General features: G+C 44.8%; 1 long non-coding RNA gene across 1 annotated transcript; it reads right to left on the bottom strand.

Annotated features, from left to right (window-relative positions):
• Positions 1–11,382: 11,382 nt before the first annotated feature.
• Positions 11,383–19,333, bottom strand: LOC147580983 (uncharacterized). The gene is made up of 3 exons (XR_015250814.1): positions 18,658–19,333; positions 17,469–18,061; positions 11,383–11,898 (listed from the first exon to the last, which is right to left on the bottom strand). It is a non-coding gene; the product is annotated as an uncharacterized LOC147580983 (long non-coding RNA).
• Positions 19,334–20,431: the final 1,098 nt, after the last annotated feature.

Here is a 20,431-nt window from a genome sequence, read left to right on the forward strand (position 1 = left end):
AGATGCTGTCAGAAAGTGCACACTGCTTCTGAGATGTGATTTTTCAATAGCGCATACTGTACTTTTTGATTGAGGTTGGAGAAGAGAGGAAAAGGGAGTTGGTTGGGCCTTTTTTTTTTTTTTTTAATTTTGAAATTCTTCTCTCCAGGGAGGCTTTTCCTTAGACCACACTGAGTTCCTTTGGCTAGCCACGCCAGCATGACCAGTGGTCTGGGGCTGGCCACAGTAAAGCCCTGTGCCAAGGGCCCATTCCTTTGAAATAGCCCCCTCCATACAGTCTGCAGGGCGCACCCTTCATGGCGCTCACCTCCCCTTAGTCCAGCATTATTCACAACTTCTCCTCTTGTCTACCCCACTTCTGCCTTGACCTCCGTGTTCCTGTCTTGCCTTAAGACATCTGAAGTGGGTGTTTCAAGCAAAGAGTATTTTGTTCCCAGCTGAACAAGGCTCAGGGAGACCGGCAGTGCCAGAGACGGGAGTGGGCACCATTCGTCACTGAACTAAAGCCTCGCAGTGTGCAAGTTCCCCGCGACAAACACCACCTTTCCCTGGGAAGGCAGCCAAGGCCTGGAGCCCTGGGTAGGAAATCCCCAGTGAGAGGCCCTTCCTGAGCGCCAGAGAAAATGGTTCTTTTCATAGACTGAGTCCCCTTCCTTTCTAGCGTAAAGGCCCACATCACATCCCCCTTCCTGGCCTTCGAAGCTCCATCCACATGCCAAGTGCCCCCGCCCCGGCGCCTCCTGGCTCCTGTGCCCCTCCACGCTCAGCTGGCTTTCCCAGCCTTTGCACAGCCTCCTCCGTTCCCCGGCTGGGCTGCCCGCTCCCCGTCCATCCAACACCGCACCTTCACACGAAACTGTGCCATGCCACGTCCTATCCTCTCCAGAGGCTCCTGTAGGATTGGACAGAAATGATTTGTTGACTTTACCAGATTAGCAAAGGGAGCAAATTCCACAGATGCCTCTGTCCCTAAGTCTCAAAGTTCAGACCTACAGCTTGATAGCAGGAGCGAGGTGATGCAGGCAGCCCAAGACTGAGCGAAACAATAACAACGGTAACAGTCACTCTTCGTGGGGCAATGACTAGCTGGCAGGCAATTGTCTACACCTCTCACGGACTTCTTAATTTAATCTTCTCAACAACCTTCTGCAGCAGGTACTGTTACTAGCCCTGCTTTACAGAGGAGGAAAGAGATGGGACGTGAGGCTAGCAAGAGGCAGACCCTGGGTGTGCCTGGGGGATAGTGTTTCTGCGCTCATGCCCTGGGTGGGTAGCAGCAGACTTGGATCCCAGCTTCCTTCTGCCACTCCTTAGGTGGGTCACTTCGGGCCAGCGACACTCATTTTCCAAGTCTCCTTTACCTGATGAGAAAAATTATGGGAATGAGGTGATTTCCTGGGGGTACTTCCATAAGGTGACGCTGATTTTTCCCCTTCATTATAAAGCCACTCAGAAAGATCCCCAAATTTCCTGGACTCAAGGCCAGCCCCAGATAAAGGGACAAAGTAGCCATTGAATGCGTTGCCATCTGTAACATGACAAACGCACTGACCAGTGGTAGGTAGCTAGTCTAGCCCCACTCCAACTCTCTTGGGCAAGAGGGGATGATCCTTCATGCTTCGATACGAGATGGAGTCATAAATACTGTTTCAGAGAGCAGGGGCCATAGGATTGGAGCTGTCCTGCACCCCACCCAGGATCCCCTTGGCCACTGCCCTTCATGGCCAAGGGCGAAGCCTGCACTTGTCAGCCTGGCTTCTGGGAACTGCACGGGCACACTCTCACCTTTCCACCTTGGCTTCTTGTCTTCCCTGGAGACTCAGGAGCACCTCTCCTGCCGGGTTTGACTGAGCTGACAGCATAGTAAGAGCTCATCCTTACCACTGGCAGAAGATTCGCAGCACCATATTCGATTTGAAGATGCACCCTTTTCCTCATTTTAGCATCTTATTCATTTACCATTGATCTTAAAATCGATGGCACAGTATCGCTTATTTGGTAGCACTTTTTCTTTCACGGAGGCTCATGAAATAATGGTGTACCTTACAAGTGAGGGCCTCTTAGCTTTGATGAAGTATGGTAAACAGCAGTTTCCAGATCTGAGCTCTAGAAGCTCAGTCAGAGAGGCTGGCAGGCTGTGTGCCTGTTCTTTGAATCTTTTCCTCCAGATCAGGACTGGGTCTGGTAAAATGGAGGTGATCCCTTAGGGCTGATAGGGCCCTCTGGTTGTAGCCATGGGTGATATGTAAACCGTTTCATGGCCAGTCCAGTCAGCCAGAAGACAGCTGGAAACAACTGGCATGTCTGACCCGGAGCTTACCAGATCCCCTCCCTGGCTCTAGTACCCTGCATTGTTGGCTCCAAACCCACAGCCATGTTCCTTCCTTCCTAATGTTTTGGATACTTGCCAGCACACTCAGGGAACTTGGCCTGTCACCCAATCCCAGGGGACAATCCCTAACTGGACTAAGTCGGGCATGGTTGTCCCTGTCTCCTTTACTTTCATTGTCTACAGGAGAGGGCATGTGTATTAATGTACTATTGTTGCCATAGCAAACGACTACAACTCTAGCTTAAAACAGGTCGGGCACAGGTCTCCCTGGACTAACAATCAAGGTGTCTGCAGGGTTGAGTTCCCTTCTGCAGACTCTCAGGGAAAATTGGTTTCCTTGCTCTTTCAGGTATTGGCAGAATTTAGTTCCCTGAAGGTCTGTGACTCAGGTCCCTGGCTGCCAGCTGGGTTCCTCTATTAGCATCGAGAGCCCTCTTTCCAGTTCTTACACATAGTCTCCTCCACCTCAGGACCAGTGACACATCCTCTTCACACTGCCATCTCTGTCACCTCACTGGGCTTATGTGATTAGATTGGGCATCCCACATAATCCAAGAGAGCCTCCTCATCTCCAGCTTCTGCCCTTAATCACATCTGCAAAGTCCCTGTTGCCAGGTAAGATAACGAACAGAGTCACAGGCTCTAGGGGACAAGCGTGTGGGCATCTTTGCAGGCCACTGTTCTGCCTGCTACAGTATGTGACCCACTCTGGCTGATGAGCTATAAAGGGAGTATCTGCTGGGCTTTGGGGAAAAGATTTTGCTCCCTGACAAAAAGACAGAGTTTGAGGAGGCTTGCCTTGCTCCTACCTACTATGTTTGAGGTGATATGAGCTGTGGCTGCTATCTTGCCAGCATGAGGCATCCACACCTAGGATAAAAGCTGAAACACTGAGAGTAGCAATGAGAATTTCAGAGTGAAAAGAAAAAGCTTGGCCTTTTTGATGATGATGTTGAGCCACCGAAACAACCTAGATCTCCTGCCTTGCTCCTGCTGATCCCTCTTTGGGGGCTGGGCAAGGCTCCTATATTTCTGATTATGGCTGGGGATTAGTCTTGGATGAATAGATCTCCCATAGTCCATAACGCTGCCTTCCAGGCGGTACCTCCGGGTTGAGATTATTGTCTTAATTTGCCTGAACTTGTGGTGCCCTCCAAACTTGACAGCTTGGCTTGCTGGCTGCCCTCATGCTGGCTCCATCTCCCAGTCTATACCACCCAGGTTTGGCTTTTCCCTCCCTGGTAACCCTCCATTTCCTGGGTCACACCACACCTACACTCTGCATCTCTTGGTGTTTCTGGTATATCTTAATATCCAGACAAACTAGGCTTCTGGCCATTCCCTGGCAAGTGCTTTCACCTTTATGCCTCTGTGCTATTATTCCTCATGCTATTCCCTCAATCAGAAATCCCCTTTCAATCTCCTTATACCTTTACCATAAATCCTTGTGTTTTATGAGATGCTATGATTCCCAGGTGGCAAATGATTCAAAAACATCAGGTAACTTATTTAAGATGACCTTGCCAGTAAATGGCAGAACTGGGATGCTACAGTAGGTCTCTCTGACTTCAAAGCCCAGGTCCTTTTGCTCACTTCGTCTTTTGTCATTTTAGAGGAGACACTGTCCAACTGAAGTCTTGAAGGACTTGTCTCCCTCACTACATCACAAGCATCTTGAGTGCCAGGGAGTGAATCATTCTTTAGTGACCCCAGAGTCAGTGGCATGTTGGCCAATGTTACCAGCTGGCTCTGGGAAGGGGTTGGGGGAAGCCACCTGATTTGTACTGTTTTCCATGAGGTGAATTCTCCCATCACAGCTGATTTCAAGCTCCCGATGTGACATTACTGAACGAGTTAGGAGAGATGTAGAAGCACACCTTTATATGATATTTCCACCACACAGATTCCATAGATGTGAATTACCTCAAGAGCCCAGATCATAGTGAAATGTAGTAAAATAATTAGGAAGTGAATGAGTTTTGCTTGCTATTACCTTTGTTTTAAAGCTATTTAAATTTTGATTTATTCTATCCTATTCTATTTTTATTTTGATCTATGTGACTTAACCTTCAATCATTGGGTTTCATGATCGGCTTGCAAGTTTCCTGAAAACTTAACAATTAGGTTCGCAACTAGTTTGGGCTGGCTCCGGCATACCACTGCCAGAGTCTCTAGCACAAGGATTTGCTTTTAACAGGCACTGGAATGGCAGGTGAGGATGCTAATAAAAAGAACATGATTATCCATTAATGAGTTTTAAATAGAGTCTAGTAACCCAGACTCAATATTCTTTCCTATATTTGAGAATTCCTTAGTTCCATTGCTCAGACTTCACCGAAAGCCAAACAAATAAAAACTAGCTGAGAGTAGAGACCGAAGAATAGCCAAGGCTCGAACTAAGGGCTGAGAACACCCAGTGTCAGGGTGGGGCCCCATGACTGCTTCCAGTTCCAAAGGGTCTGCTTTGTTGATCGGGCTCGAGCAAGCCTCTGAGCTAGAACTGTCTCCTGTCTTCACCTCCCCCTGCCCATGTCCACCACAGGAGAAGTGCTGAAGAAAACCCATTAGTCAAATTAACATTTGGTTACACTGGAGAGAGGACAGGCTCCCAGGAACTAGGGAGTCTGGAAAGAAGTAAAAACTACATTGCAGCCTCCCAAGAAGTTTTGCATTTCTCCATCTTAACCTTTTGTCTAGGGTGCAGTGCTGACGTCACTGGAAACTGGAGTGGGCAGGCTCAGCTTAGGGAGGGAGAGAGACAGCTGGTGAATCAGCTGTGCTGCCTTACACTCCCCACTCTCCCTGTCCTGGCTCAGGGACTGTACCATATAAGGACTCTGGCTCGAGAAGGCAGTCCCACTGATTTGCATTAGGGCTCCCTTTAAATTGCATTTTGGGATTAGGTCACTGTTACCAGCAAAAGGGAGACCCCAGAAAGGTTGGTCAGCATGAAGAAACCGGAGCCAATTGTGGTCTGCCAAGAGAAAGATGAGAAGAGGGGCAGCCCCATCCAGCCACACAGCTCTTGGGAATGAAGACCAGAGCCTGAGAAAGCAGTGGGAGTAACTCTTAGACATGGTTGCAAGGGGAAGGATTGGGCAGAGGACCAGCCCACTCCTGCAGACTCCCTTCATTCCCGCTTCTGGCTGGCCCAGGGCTGCAGGAGCTTTATCCTGAGGCCGATTCAGACAGGGAAATAACTCCAAAATTCCAGATGTGAGAGATGGCTTCCCTGTGGGGGGTGAAGGTGGCCCTGATGCTGCTGAATGTACAGGAACCCTGCTGGTCAAGTGACAGTCTAGGCTCTGAGAAATTCTGAAGTCAGGATGGGTTCACCCAGGTAGAACACAGCTTGTTAACTTCCAGCTCCCATCCCATCCATCCAGACTGGGTCAGCCCAGTGTGACACAGCAAGGCTGTGGGAATCCAGGGACACAGGAGAGGAGAGGGAGGTTGGGAAGTGATCGGGAAAGTGGCTTTTAATGAATGGCCAATAAATTGCATCCAATTTGTAAAGAGTAACCAACTTTTTTGTTGTTGTTTCCTTAGTCTCTTTGCTGTAACTTTTTTTTAAGGACCAGCTTGAATTATTTCATGGCACTTCTCTTTCTGTGTACCCCCTGATTTTGTTCAAAAAGACCAGCACCATGGAATACTCTATCGCTGTGAGAATGCACTACTCCATATGCAAAACTCAGACAAATCTCACAAACATAGAGTGGAGTGAAAGAAGGCAGACACAAAAGCGTACTGTGAAATCCCATTTATATCAAGCTCAGAAACAGGCAAAACCAATCTGTGATGTTAGAAGTCAGGATAGTGGTTCCTTTGTTGGCCTTAGCAACTGGGAGGGGCAGGAGGGCTTCAGGGGTGCTGGTGATGTACTAATTCTTTGTCTGGATGCTGTTTACATGGATATAGACGCACTGAGCTGTCCACTTATGGACATATTTCTGTATGTAGGCTACATTTCAATCAAGTTTCCTCAAACAAACAAACAAAAAAAGGAACCAGAATGTAATCTTTGAAAGAAGTGGTGACAGGAGAGTAAACTCCTGTGCGCCGACCCAGAAATAAGCCTCTGAGGGTCCGTGTGACAGAAAACTTGATCTCCAGTTGCACTGTTATCTGCTGCTGGAAGGCTCTAAGAAACCTAGCTCCCCCACGTCTCACATTCTCTGCTGCAGAACAAATGGGATGGAATCAGTTACATAATGTCAGAGACAAGATTCCTCTTCCTTACCTGTTCCAATGGAGCTGGAATATGATTTAATGTTCACTTTGCCTCTCATGTGATCTTCTTATGAAGGAACAGTCTTCAGGTTCACAGACTGATTCTTACACTGTCAAAATGTGCACACACACATCTGCACCCCTAGCGGTATTCAGCCCCTCTCCGCATTCAAGGTGTTAGCAGCGCCATGATGCCTCGGAAGGATCTTTTCCATGTCTCTCTCCTCGCTTCTGACAGCCTCAGGCGTTCTTTGGCTTGGAGAATGCAAAACACAGACAAACCTCACAAATGTAGTGTGGAGCCACTGTGTTCAGGTAGCGTTCTCCTGTGACTTCCCTCATGGGATCTTCCCTCTGTGCTTGTCTGTGTCTGCGTGTGTGACACCAGTTGTATTGGGTTAGGGCCCACCTAAATGACCTCATTTTAACCTGATGACCTCTGTAAAGATGACCTATTTCCAAATAAAGTCGCTTTCTGAGGTATTGGGGGCTAGGACTTCAACATCTGTTTTTTTTTGGGGAGGGGGCATTATTCAACTCATAAAAGCCAGTGATTAAAAGGCTTCAGGAAACCCTAAGGGAGCCCCCTGACTCCACATCCCACCAGGAAAGGTTAAGGATCCCAACTGAAGACCAAACACCAAGAGACTTGGATAAATTGTGATAATCTCCAGTTTATATAGTGCCTCCCACTCCCAAAGCCCTTTCACGATTAAATATTTGATTTTTCACAGTTAGAAAGGCAGAAATGCGGGCTCTGGGGCCAGACTGCTTGGGTTGGAACCTCAGCTCCATCTGCTATTAGCTGCTTGACCCTGGGCACATTGCCTCTGTGCCTCAGTTTTCTCATCTGTCAAATAGGGATGTGGCAAGAATCAAGTGAATTAACATAAGCCCTTCAAGTACGCCAGGTGCACAGATAGCACTGATAAATGTTAGCTGCCAGAACAAAAAGCCAGGTAGCATCGCCTACATCTTACAGAGGAAGAAACTGGGGCACACAAGGCTAATTCAAAGCAGATCCAGAACTGAAACTCGGGCCTCTAGGATTTAGCACTGACTTGTTAGGTTATCCAGCATGACTTGCTGTCATCCATTTTTAGGTAAAAGTAACAACAATCACAGCTACCTTTTACTGGGCACTTACTAAGCACCAGGCACGGTCCTAAGTGCTTTACATATAGCATCTCGTTTATTCCTCATAATAACTTATGAGGCAGATATTGTCCCTGTTTTAGAAAGGTGTGAATTAAGGCCTGAAATTTCAGGAGGCCAAGTTGGATCACCCAGCTGGTGATGAAGAGCCGGGATTTGGATGCCAGTCTCTGCAATGCCAGGGCCTGAGTTTTCAACCACTTACACTCCATAACCTCTGGAAAGAAAACCAGCATAGTTACTTTATACACAACTAAGGGCTGCCAGGATGGATGGGGTGATGTTTGTAAGTTCCCGAAGGGTCAAGAAGAAGCCAATCTAGGGGCACCAGGGTGGCTCAGTTGGTTTAGCATCCAACTCTTGATTTCAGCTCAGGTCATGACCTCATGGTTCGAGAGTTCAAGCCCCGCATCAGGCTCTGCACTGACCACTTGGAGACTGCTTGAGATTCTGTCTCCTTCTCTCTCTGCCCTTCCTCTGCTAGCTCTCTGTATCTTTCTCAAAATAAATAAAAATAAACTTTAAAAAAGCAGAATAAAGAGCCATTCTTAACCATCCTTCCCCCTTCTCCCTGCTGCTTCAGGCACTATACCTCAGTAAGTGTCCCAGATGCTCCCATGGAAAAGTTTGCAGATGGGTCCCCAGGAGCTTGGGGAGCCAGGCCTGGGAGCGGAGAGGCACCAGATAAGTGCTCGATTAGCCAGGCTGGAGGGATTGTCAGACGCTGCCAAAGAAACAGAGGAGATCCCAGTGCCAGAACCCAGAGGGAGCCATGGTGCCCGGGCACAAAGACTTTGTGACACCTCTCAAATCTGTGAAGAGAGAGGGGAATGACTTCACACAGCTGCATCTCGTCCTAGAAGGGGGAGTACTGCTCTTCACGGATGGCTTCAGATGGCCATGTAGGAACACCTGCCTGCTTTGGGATTTCAAGCGAAGGCCTAATCAAGGCAGTTCTTTGGAGGGCTCTGCTCAGGCTGGTCCCACATCCATCTCGATGCCCACACATGGTTGTGGCTGGCCGGCCAGACAGACACAACTGTTTTGGCTTCTGTCATTTCTTTTTTTCCCTCTATCGGCAGCACTGTACTCAGAGTCCTTGATCCTGTACTCAGAGTCCTTGATCCCAGCTCGCCTGATTAGGGTCCTCGGGACCGAGCACCCAGTCTGTGCCTCCTGGGGCCCCCTGGTGGAGGAGCAAAGGTTAAATGAATCATTTGAGTCATAAAATAAGACAGGTGTTGTTGTGGAGAAAGGGGAGAGAAGAGGAGGAAAAAAAAATCATCATGGATTTTTCCCCAACAGAATTTAAAGAACTCTGTTGTGACTCTCTTTCTTGTCCCCCACTGGATGAATGATTTGCTGTGATTTAAGGAACCACAAACACAACAGCTCTGACCCTGGAATGGACTTTGAAGGGGAAGCAAAGTAGAGAACTGGCCTCTTCCCTCGACTTCCATTTGGAGCACCCCACAACTCTCAGGGCATTTAGAAAGTAACACATTTAGCGTTTTCCCAAAGGAATGTGAATTGTGGCCTAAGGAAAAGGTGTTTACTCCCATGGAGGTGGGATTTTTATTGCTAGTTTCAACATCAAGGAGGTGTGAAAGTTATGTACAAATCCTGACAATCAATACCACCTGAGGAAGGCCAGAAAGGGGCCCACAGGTCAGTGCTCAAATGTAAGGTGCACAGCTCAGAAGCGCCTGGGGATCGTGTGAAAATGCAGATTTTCAATCAGTAGGTCTGGGCTGGGGCCTGAGAGTCTGACATGCTGTTGTTGGTCAGAGGATCACTGGCTAAGAAATAATTCCAGCACTTTTCTTGGCATTCTCCTTCACACACACCTTCCCTAATCAAAAACAAAACAAAACAAAACAAAACAAAACAAAACAAAACAAAACAAAACAGGGAAACAGCATGGCCTAGAAGTGTCTTACATAATCCCAAATATTTGGGAAGGGACTGCCATATGATATTTAGAATTTCAATCTGCTCCCTCTCTGGACAAGAATGGGTTTACTCTTTTTTTTTTTTTTTTTAATTTTTTAATGTTTATTGCTTTGAGAGAGAGACAGACTGCAAGCTGGGGAGGGGCAGAGAGAGAGGGAGACACAGAATCCAAAGCAGGCTCCAGGCTCTGAGCTGTTAGCATGAAGCCTGATACGGGGTGCAAACCCACAAACCGTGAGATCATGACCTGAGCTGAAGTCAGCCACTTAACCGACTGAGCCACCCAGGTGCCCCAAGAATGGGTTTATTCTTGATCAGGTCAGATGGTCGAGCAAAGGATGAAGAAGGTTCCGTAAAATATTGAGCAGTCTCAGAGAACAAGAAGAAACAACAGTATTATAACTATTGTTTTCGCTCTAAAATACATTCTTAAAGGTGGCTTTGACTGATACACAAAAAAATACTAGAAATACTAGTATATATATACTATAATATATATATATACTAAAAATACTAGAAAACATAATCAAAGGCAAATTTTATTTGTGCTTTGTGTTTTTCTATATTTCCCAAATTTTCTACAAACCAACCTATATTGCTTCTTTTTTCTAATACATTTTATAAATGTTTATTCATTTTTGAGAGACAGGGTGTGAGAGGGGGAAGAGCAGACAGCAAGAGGGACAGAAGATCCAAAGCAGGCTCTGTGTTGACAGCAGAGAGCCCGATGCAGGGCTCGAACTCACAAACTGCAAGATCATAACCTGAGCTGAAGTTCGACACTCAGGTGCCCCCATGTTGCTTCTTTTTTGAAGGCTAAACTTGAAACATCCTGTACTGTCAAAGTTTATAGGCCTTTTCCCTGGAGCTAGGAACTAGAGTGGAATCTGATATTGTATATACAGGTACACTCTGCAGATAACTAAACCTTTGGGAGGGGTGAGGAGAAGAATCTTCTGGTGTTTAGGAGACCATGCGAACAGGTCAGGTCATCACTGAACCACTACGCAGCATGGAAAGAACCACAGAGAAGGCTTATGAGGAGCACCCAGTCTCTGCCTCCTGAGGTCACGCCGACCGCTTGCTGGCCCAAGGTCTGATTTATTTTAGTTTCTATAGCTTTAAGCAAGGCCAATTTGCATAAATGATGGTCTGCATCTTGATCCATGTTTACAAATCAATGAACAGACTACCTAAATCAATGAACTGTGATCTGGTACATTTTATAAGATGAGAAGAAGCAAGTTGGGCAGACGAAGGTTGCAGAGGGTAGAAGTAATCATGGAAATGGAACCTTCATAACTCAGTCTCCCATCCCATGGCATTTCCTTTAAATCAGGATTCCCAATCTTCACAATTGCTAGGGCAGCATAACTTTAGATAACACAGTCCTCCTTAATCAGCACAGTGCTTTGTATACCATGGGTACTCGGGTTTTAAATACACTAACGTTTCTTTCATAATGGTCTGAGCATAGAGCACAGAGCAATTTTAGGAAATGGTCATCTTTTCCCACTGGTAGCAATAAGCTTTGCAAAGAGGTTTACACAGGCAGTCACCCCAAACCTATCTGTTAAATGGAATAAAAGATTATTGAAGCACAAGAGGACTTGTTTTTATTATTTAAGAGGACTGAAATACCAAAACAGGTTACTAAGATATGGGAAAAGGGACAGCAATAAATGTAGCAATATTCTTTTTTTTTTTAATGTTCATTTATTTTTGAGAGAGAGAGACATAGCACGAGCAGGGTAGAGGCAGAGAGAGAAGGAGACACAGAATCTGAAGCAGGCTCAAAGTTCTGAGCTGTCAGCACAGAGCCCAACACAGGACTTGCACCCACAAACTGTGAGATCATGATCTGAGCCGAAGTCAGACGCTTAACTGACTGAGCCTCCCAGGTGCCCCTTCTTTTCTATTTAAACATATAGGATGGCTTTATAGGTTTCAAGTATGTGATTTCTAATGTTTGAGGAAATAAAATTCCAGGAGGGCCCATGCCTCCGTCTCTCCACCCACTGTTTGGGAACGAAGACTGACCTTCTGTTAGCATCTCAGCTGATCTCTTGGGTGCTTTTTGCCAGTCTCATTCAGTTTTGAATATTCTTTACCCTTCATGCTTGGGCTGCAAAGGTAATCATATGCAACATTTTGCTCTTTTGTCTCCAGTCCTTATTCCTCTAGGTCCTTTATTCCCTTGACCATGACCCTTTCCATCAGGTTCTCTAGAAAAAAGGGAAAACTCTTTTGTACAGAGGTACAAACAACTGATAACAATTTAGAGCAGCACAGATAGGTTCATTTCCAGGCCAAATCAAGAACAGACAAAATTTGTTCCTAAGGATCTGCTTGCTTATTTTTGATCCTCTGTTTTCAGTGTGAAGATGACCCTGGCTTCAAGAACGTCTTTCTGAGGCTCTCTATCAGCTCAGGAAAGGCTCCCTATCTTCAACCGTGCCTGACTCCTATACTTCTCTCCTTCTCACCATCCCACCAAAACTTACCCAACCTATCTCAGCCTTCCTTGCCTTCATCATACATTGACCAAATATACCAGTAGGTCCCCTTAATAGTGAGAATTGGGGACAAGTGCATTTTTGAGATGCTCTGCTCTTTGGTCCAGGGGCCCAGTAAAGCTTGATGACAAATGAGTTAAGCTGTGGCCTAGGTGGTCCGGTCTCAATTCCAAAACACCTTCCTCTGGCCCTATGGGCATCAGTGACTCACCAGCAGTCTGGGAGGACCAAATTGCTCCCTAAGTAAAGCAGATAAGATGGAAACACAGAGTGGTATTTGCTGGGGTGGATCCTTGCCCATTCAGCGTGTTTGCATTGTCTACTTTTGATCAAAGGTCCCTGGCTGAGCAAATTGATACAAGACCAATTAAATTTCCACTGCAGGGGATTCAGCAGATGTCCAATGCTTCTGCTGTACTGAAGCGTACTCCCTGACTGCCTTGCTAATGGTAAGTGGGCCTTGAAACATACATATCACGTTGGAAGAACCAAGAGACTAGATGCAGAGCTCAGCACCCCTTTTCCTGGGCAAAAGCCAAACCTAAGTCCCCACAAGTTTGCCATATCTTACCACTATCCTACACCAACCTCCGTAATTAATTATGGAAAGCAGTCTGTTGTAGAGAAAAGCAGCTGGGAAGACTCTCAGACACCCTGACTTCTGGGGTGTGTTAGCACCAGCAGCTAATGAAAACAGTGTTTTATTCATTTGCTGTTGGAGGCAGCATGAGGTGGAGTTCTCAGACCCAGGTCACAAAGATAATGACCTTGAGAAGGTAACTCTCTGCAAGCAGGAGAGAAGTCTTCCATCTTTGTCATACCAGGCTGCAGTGGTGTCTGGGCTGGCACTGCAAGGCCCCCAGTTGAGAGTATAGGTTGGGGGCTGGTCAGCAGTTTGAGCTACGGCAGGCCACATAACCTCTAGAACTTTCCAGGGGATCCTCCTAACAAATAGTCACCCAGATCTGACTCATCCTTAGCTTACTGAAGGCTACTGACAAGAATGGGTCTCTCACTCTTCCTGAGGATGCTTGATCGGGGCAACTGGGATGTGTGTCTGTTTGGGGTGGGGGATACCATTTACTTTCTGATCTGAGAGTAAATATGACTGAACCAAAAAAGGGTCTCAGATGTGTAAGTTACAGGCACACATAAATGTTACCAGTTTACCTCTTAAATATTTATCAGCCTAAAGTTACTTATCTTGAGAGGCCATATAACACAGTGGTGAAACCCACAGTCTTTGGCACCTAATGGATCTGGGTTTGAATTCCAGCTATACTCACTGTGTGGTCTTGGGAAAGTTACTTAATTTTTCTAGGCCTCACCTTCCTGATAGTAAGATCGAGGTGATGATAATGAAACAGTACCTTCCAAATAGAGTTACTATTAAGACTGAAGGAGCTCATGTAATCTAAGTGGTAGAACAGTGCATTATTAGTAAGTGCTCAGCTATCATCTTGGGAATATGAAAGGTCATCATTTTTCAGTAAAAGTCAGGTTTACTTAGATGTAATTTATGTATAATGAAATTCACTCCTTTTGGTGTACATTTCTGTAAGTTTTAATAAACTTATACAATCATGTAACCACCACCACAATCAAGATACATCACCCCAAAAAGTTCCTTGGTGCCCCTTTTTCATCGACCCATCTCCTCAACCCTAGCCTTAGACAACTACTGATCTGTTTTCTGTCCCTATAGTTTTACCTTTTCCTGAATGTCATACAATAAATAGCAGAAAACTCATCATTTTTAAAGGCTGACATATGTGACATCCAATGAATTTCTAAGTATATTAAAGAATCAAGTTACAATTTTCATTCCAAATCAGATGATATATTTCCTGTTGACTTATAGAAGAGGTATATTATTTTTCAATGCCTCCTGAATTAGTTCCTTTATGGGTAAGTGGATCTTTCTCATATGCTATCTCATCAGTCATTACATCTCAACCTTGAGGCTGGAGTTGGCAAGGAGCAGGATATGACATAAAGGAGATCTCAGGTATTCAGAAAAGCAAAATAAGGGGCGCCTGGGTGGCGCAGTCGGTTAAGCGTCCAACTTCAGCCAGGTCACGATCTCGCGGTCCGTGAGTTCGAGCCCCGCGTCAGGCTCTGGGCTGATGGCTCAGAGCCTGGAGCCTGTTTCTGATTCTGTGTCTCCCTCTCTCTCTGCCCCTCCCCCATTCATGCTCTGTCTCTCTCTGTCCCAAAAATAAATAAACGTTGAAAAAAAAAAAAAAAAAAAAGAAAAGCAAAATAAAATGGAGATAGAGTCACTTGAGGCAGGAAGTGAATTATATGGTTCTCCATCTCTCCATTTTAGGGGAAGTCTGGGGAGTTGTAGAGAGTAATGCCAAGGACAGGGGCATTTTGTTTGTTTGTTTGTTTTTTCAATCTATGACTTGGACTCTGGAATGAGTTTGCCTTGCAACCTGTCCTGCACAAAGCCTAGGAGTTGGCCACTCCTAAGTAAACTTGGTGGCATAATGACCATCTTGGTTCCCATATGGTATGGAGGGGCTCCTGAAGCTCCCCCACAAAGTGAGAGGAAAGAAAGTAGCTAACTGGAGAATGGCCCACTGTGACAGAGGGAAATGACCCTACAGCAGACCCTAATCACCTAGACCAGGAACTAGATACAGGACAGTTTTAGAGGGGCTCACTAACAAGAGCCTGGCAAACCAAAGTATCCAGGAATTACCCCTACACCCTGGCCAAGAAGCCAGATGTTGAAGCACGCCTATAGTCAATTTAGCTGTAGGCAAAGTCAGGAGGGAAGGCAGTAGGCAATGGTGGGGATCTGAGCATTCAGGGACACTTCTTGGATTCTAAACCTCTCTGTTCTAGTCCCATGATAATTCAGGTAATACACCCCTCGCCGCAATCCCATCTTATGGAAGCACAGGAGAGGGGAAGGACACTGACAAGACCAAGCCTTTCTCCTCAAGTACTGTTTGAACTGTTGTAGCAGACTAAGGTGACCCAGTGGGCCAGGGCTTGTGAGAAAGTCACAACCTGTTGTCCCAGCCCACTTGAGTGTAAAGCGTGTGACTCTCCAGCCCCAGTACACTCCCATCACCCTTTCACAGCTACTTTATCCTCATTTCTCATCTATTACCTCTTGGAAGTGGCCCCTGAGACTGCAGCTTTAAGAATCTTGGTCTTGTGGGGTGCCTGGGTGGCTCAGTTGGTTAAGCATCCAACTCTTGATTTCGGCTCAGGTCATAATCTCATGCTTCATGGGATATAGCCCAAGTCAGGCTCCATGCTGACAGCATGGAATCTGCTTGGGATTCTCTCTCTCTCTCTCTCTCTCTCTCTCTCTGCCACACCCCCACTTGCACACTCAAGCACGTGCGCTCTCTTTCTCTCAAAATAAATAAATAAACTTAAAAAAAAAGAATCTTGGTCTTGGAATATTAGTCAACCATTAAAAAAAAACAACGAAATCTTGCTATTTGCAACAAAAAAAGTATAATGCTAAGTGAAATAAGTCAGTCAGAGAAAGGCAAATACTATATGATTTCACTCATACATGGAATTTCAGAAACAAATGAACAAAGGAAAAAAGAGATAAATCAAAATGTAGACTCTTGGGTCACCTGGGTGGCTCAGTTGATTAAGCATCCAACTTCAGTTCAGGTCATAATCTTGCGGTTCATGAATTTGAGCCCCACGTTGGACTCTGTGCACAGAACCTGCTTTAGATCCTCTGTCTCCCTCTCTCTCTGCCCCTTCCCTGCTCATGTACTCTCTCTCTCTCTCTCCAAAATAAGTAAATATTAAAAAAAAAGAAGAAGACTCTTAACTATAGAGAACAACATGATGGTTTCTAGAGGGGAGGTGAGTGAAGGGATGGGTGAAATAGGTAATGGGGATTAAAAGTATATTTATGGTAATGAGCACTGAATAATGTACAAAATTACTGAATCACTATTATTGCACACCTGAAACTAATATAACACTGGACTTTCAAAATATAAGTCTTTCAAAATATAATACTGGACTTTCAAAAATGTTTAAAAATAGAATCTTGGTCTTACAACTTCTACATAAGCTGGACATTTTAAGGAATAGTGAAATGCATCCCTCTGTAAATAATGATTTTTTTTTTTAAGTTTGTAACTCAGGGGGATGCCTGAGTGACTCAGTTGGTGGAGGATCAGACTTTTGATTTCGGCTCAGGTTATGATCTCATGGTTCATGAGATGGAGCCTTGAGTCAGGCTCTGCACTATCAGCTTGCTTGGGATTCTCTCCCTCCCCCTCTCTCTGCCCTTCCCCCACTCACATGTGCATGCATGTGCTCACACTCTCTCTTTCTCTCTCTCAACATAAATAAATTTTTAAAAGTTTGTAACTCAGATAAGCACTCCACAGCTCATCTTTAAGTTCAAGATTTTATCATTCAGATTTCTTCAAATTTCTCCCTTTCTTTTGGATATACTTGAAGGTACATGGTGCCATTAGATGCATTTATGCATTTCCACAGAGCAAACATGAGCTTTTTATAATGAGCAACTGTAATGGGATTTGGCTTCTAGGAGAAGATTAAGAAAATGATTATAAATAATAGGAAGACCAAATGCCCTTTATTTGAGAGCAAATAAACTTTAATGTTAGGGCAGATTACAATGCCACAGTGATAAAGTAATTAGTAGTTCCTATTGAAACAAGCTTAATCCAAGGGAAATTCCATAACCAATTATATTTCCCATGTGTAACTGGGCAGGAAAATACAACATTTAAGAAGGCAGAAAAGGAACTTCTTTGTAGGCCTCCATTAAAACTGGATGTTGGAACACGAATGCACTCCAAAGTATATCATTATTTTTTGCACTCTTTTATCACTCTGAAGTGAAGAAACCAATCTAGGAAAAAGGTGAGTGTCAGCATTTTGAAATGCATTGGAAAATTGTAAATTATGAGAGCTATTGATAAAGCTGGTATTTATAGCTCTATCGAGGATTTTATATTGTTTACATCTGGATTGCAGACTCAATCAAAGCCCACTAACCTATTCCAACTTATTAATGCTGTTTCCATGTTCAGTGTCAACTACACATGAGACAAAGATGATCTGAGTGGGTCACTTGGATCAAGATTTAAAATACAGCTACTTAAAATAAAGGCTTCCCAAGCTAGACTGTATGTTTTGATATAAACTGCATCTGAATTGGTATCACTGAGGATGTATCTTTGCTATTCATCTACAAACACAAATACTTATGAATGATATCAGATAGTGCCTGGACATATAAAATGTCCACTCACCTGTTGAATTTCTGATTCTAAAAACTTTGGAAGAGTTTTCCCCAAAACGCCTCCTTTAGATTCTATGGTTGAGAGAAACAAAATCAAACAGGAAGCATGGACAATTTTCTTTGAGCATATCAGTCCACTCTCTCTACACTACCCCCTCACCTCCACCAGGTCTTAGTTTCCCCTTCCTTTAGTGAGGTCTTCAGTTTCATTCACTTCACTTCACTTCACTTCAAATCCATTCACTTACTGACTTATTCACTTATTTGTCTTATTAGCTACCTATTGCTGTGTAAGAAATTATCCCCAAGACTTAGTGGCTTAACACTACACACATTTATTATCTCTTAGTTTCTGAGGGTTAGGAATTGAGGCATGCTTAGCTAAGTACTCAGCTTCAGGGTCTCTCACAAGGCTGTAATCAAGGTGTTGGCCAGGGCAGGGATCTCATCTGAAGGTTGACTGGGTGAAGCATCCACTCCCAGACTCGTGTGGTTGTTGCCAGGATTCAATTCCTTGAGCTTTTCCAACATGTGAGCTTGCTTCATCAAAGCATATAAGGTGAGAAGGTGATCAGCAAGATGGAAGTTGCAGTCTTATGTAACCTAATAATGGAAATGACATACCCTCAACGTTGCTGAATTCTATTGGTTAGAAGCAAGTTACTCCAGGTAACGTAGGCTGTGAATACTAGCAGGTGGGGGAAATTGGGGACATTTTAAAAGTTGCCAATCACATTTATGAAGAATTTTTTGAGTACTTCTTAGGTGCCTGACACTGTGCTAGGTGCAGAGAATACAGTGGAGAACTTCCTTCTCTCATCAGAACTCATAACCTATCAAGGGCACTGGGTGGCTCAGTTGGTTGAGCATCTGACTTCTGCTCAGGTCATGACTCATGGTTCCTGGGTTCAAGCCCCATGTCAGGCTTTGCACTGATTGTTTTGGATTCTCTGTCTTCCCCTCTCTGTGTCCCTCCTCCTCTGGCACACCTTTTCTCTCAAAAATAAATAAACATTAAAAAAAAATTAGAACTCACAATCTATCTGGGGGAAAAGGAGCAGTCCTTGAATAGATTATTGCAATTGTGATAAGCCCACTAAATTAGAAATACAGGAAACAAAGGAGCCATCCTGGTCTAGGCTGAGGGAGATAGGATGTCAGAAAGGGACATTTCAATGGAAACTCAAAGAAGGACTCACCCAGAAAAGGAGGAAGGACATTTCCCAGGCAGAGGGAATGGCCTTTGCAAAGATCTTCAGGCAAGATTTGAGGAAGAGCAGCTGGAATATAGAGACAGAGACAGTGGGAAGAGTAAGAGGAGGAAGTAGGGTCTTGTCTGCTATATTCAGGAGGTTGGTTCATAGTCAATGACCAAAGGGAAGCCCTTGAGAAGTGATTCGTAAGATCTCTTTGGCCACCTTTCTCCTTCTTCTGCAGGTCTTCTCTCTACTGGCCTAGGGTCAGTCTTGTGGCTATGACCCTGCTCCGTGACACTACTAAGTGGCCTGACTCCCCTTTATCCTGTAACAATATCCTGCTAAGATTGTATCATATAGTCCCAAAGGCTCTTCTTCTTTCCACCTCCAGGATTTTTCTGGCAATTTTCAAACTGTTTTCAAACAAAACCATGGTAAACTCTTATTATATAAAACAGACAAAAGCAGAACCACTCGGATCAAAGACAGTTATAGGAAGAGGAAGGGCACTTGGGAATGCTCTCCCTCACATCTCCATGGGGGTCCTCAAGATACCTGTCTGGAGTTCCAGGACTCCAGTTTGGGAAACATGCACCTGGGCCCCAACTTTGTCAACTATTATTCCCAAAGACCCTTTCTGTCAATAAATTTTTATTGGAATCCTTGCAACATGTTAGACATGTAGTAAGACATCTCTTCCCTCTATACCTCAAATTGTCTGTCCCCACTTATAGAAGGAGGATCTGAGCAGAGAACACTCTTTGTATCCTATCTCAGCGTGTTTCCTCCCTACCAAGGCTCTGCACAGAAAATGCGGCAGCAGCCTTTGACCTCCGATCTGATTTCAGAGTCTTAGACTTGAGTCAGCCATCAGGTCTAGCATGTTCTGTTGGTCTCTGGGATCCTGCCCAATATGCCTCAACAATCCAGAATTCTAGGGTGAGATGGCTTCCATCTGCTGGTTGATTACCAGGGATTTGACTAATCCTTCATAATTAACAACTAAAAGCTCATACCAGTCCTGAAACAGTAAATTCAAAAAATTCAAAGTCTTAAAACAGTAAAAGGTGCAATGGTAGGCCAAGGCTATGCAACATCAGAACAACAAGCCCGGATGTTGGGTTGTGCAAGCCAAGCAGTCTGTTGTTTAATTGTTTTATCTCTGTGTGACTCATTTGGCATGTTTTAGCTTAGACTCAGGCCAGGTTTTAATAAAAACAGCAAAAGGATCCAGCTCAACTTTCTCCTCCTCCAGTAGATCTTCCCTCCAAACAAAAACTAAGCTCTATCTCTGTCCTACAAACTGAGATCACCTCTTGATTTTCTGACCTATTGCAGAATACTGGAACAGTATTTTGGGATACCTACACTTCTTAAAATGTTTTATTAAAATTTTTCTTCTCAAGTGATGTGTTTTACCTGAGTAAATCTTAAACTCCTTCCAGGCTCAGGGAATGCTTTAGTCATGTTGGTATTTATGGTCCTTTCCCACCTCCAGTCGACTTAGCACTGTGTCATACAAATAGGCACTCTATAAATATTTGTATGTGAATGAATAACCATGGGCCACCCCATGTATTATACAGCTAGTCTCATTGACTTGAAGGTGACCTAGCTGGGGCATTTGTGAGGCACACGAGTTCTGGAGGCAGTCTGGGTGGGCAGCATATGGTTCACAGCTGGCAGGCAACATTCACAGACCCCTGGCCAAGTATGTGTGAAAGTCAACATCTTTATGCCTTGGGGGAAAAGGTCACTGATTAAACCTGCATGGAGG

The sequence above is a fragment of the Puma concolor genome, chromosome B2 (genome assembly GCF_028749965.1).
Source record: "Puma concolor isolate L17-30 chromosome B2, mPumCon1.1.hap2, whole genome shotgun sequence".
NCBI lineage: Eukaryota > Metazoa > Chordata > Mammalia > Carnivora > Felidae > Puma > Puma concolor.